The following is a 1,732-nucleotide window of genomic DNA, read 5'->3' on the forward strand; positions in this document are numbered from 1 at the left end:
ATCACTTTTCTATCATGTAACTTATGGAAGAGAAAAATTTTACAGAAGTCAATTAAAACTTTGTGTAGTTTTAGTTATTAATCAATCCAGATTACATGGTAACTGTACATGCTGGATAATGCCCAAAAACTGTTTTCTAGGGAATTTAGAATTACTTTCTGTACTACCCCATTGTTTTATAACACTACTATGCATTCTCTAACTTTCAGAGAACAATTAAGTAGATACATAAATAAAAGTTTTCAGGCTTAGGAAAATTATGTTACATAAAACCCCAGAGTCCTTATTTGAGAAACTTGAGCAGGTTTATATGCAGTTTTACTTAGAAAACAATTAGGTTTCATCATTAAATTATAGCGTCAAGTAAGCAAATAGCAATATTTATTACCGGGTTAGCTTATGCATATGTTTATTTTGATGCATTCCCGGTGTTTAGTTGAAATGATTTTTAGAAAGTGAATCGAAAAATGATGTACAAGCAAAGACTTCGAGGTGATTGGTGTGAATAAATTAGGTAAGCTAAAGAAATTTGAGACCCAAATTAAAGAAAATTGTGGTTAATAATCCACATCAATTATTAATGGGATTCAATCAACATTTGTGGGGAGTCTGAGTTTTGTATTTTGACATTCTCTAAAGACGCTCATCAAGGATAATAATTTTTGAAATGTTTATAATGTACTGAGGAAAACTTAAAATTTGAAGTTTTTATCAAATTGTTTACATGGTTAATTATGTTACACCACGAGTGGGTGTTTTAGAGAGATACCCCCCATATTGTAGAAGATAGACAGGGATGTTAAATCTGGAATATCAAGAGTCTTATAAAGTGATAGAAGAAAAATGTTAGAAACTTAATATGCTAATTGCAAGGAATATTATATATTTAACAGAAATAGTTATAGCTTCCCCCACCCCAAGTATACCAAAAATATTTTTTGTTTATTAAGCCCTTTCTTTCATTGTTTTTAAGAATTTTTTTTAAAAACTGCATTCTTTAATTACTCTAACTTTTGACAGGGAGTGTAGCGTTTATACTACAGGCAATGATACCCAATAGTGATTCAGGGGTCTTGATCTCAGTTCTATAAAGATCTATTAGGGAAAGCTATTTCCCTGACTTCAGAGAGATCTATTATTCTAAGTTACAGAAAACATAAAAGAGTTAATTCAGTTGGGACATCAATCACCTGACTAAAGGGCCTTTCCTCAAGAATGTACTGTTGACCAATAGCCGAGCCAAAGAGATAAGAGAAATAAGTGTCCTTTATCAAAACAATGGGCTTTCCTTTCCCAGAATCTTTCCCGTTGGTGCGGTTGTTCAAGATACACCATTAGATTCTATCATTTATGCTAACCCTTCTGAGTCATCATTCAAGAAGGGGTGGCTTTTCTTTTCTTTTCTTTCTTTCTTTTTGTCTTTTTCTTTATGATATTTGCCAAAGTCTGTGTGATTTCTCTGGCATATTGGTTTTTCAGTGCTGTATGACTCTTCTCCCACTTTGTGGCTGCTTGACCTCCAAGATGGTTTGAAGCAAATGCCGTGGCTTACTCTCTCTCTTTTTTTCTTGTTCATTTTAGGGAGAGATGTAGATAAAGCTGCATTTTTGTGAGAACATTTAAACATCTAAAACATCTTTCACAACGTGGACTCTTGTCAACTTCGTAAATCCTCTACATTTTCAGAAATGGTACTGAGGACCTGTAAGAGTCATTCCTTCTGACTTCTTTG

The sequence above is a fragment of the Microtus pennsylvanicus genome, chromosome 1 (assembly GCF_037038515.1).
Source record: "Microtus pennsylvanicus isolate mMicPen1 chromosome 1, mMicPen1.hap1, whole genome shotgun sequence".
NCBI lineage: Eukaryota > Metazoa > Chordata > Mammalia > Rodentia > Cricetidae > Microtus > Microtus pennsylvanicus.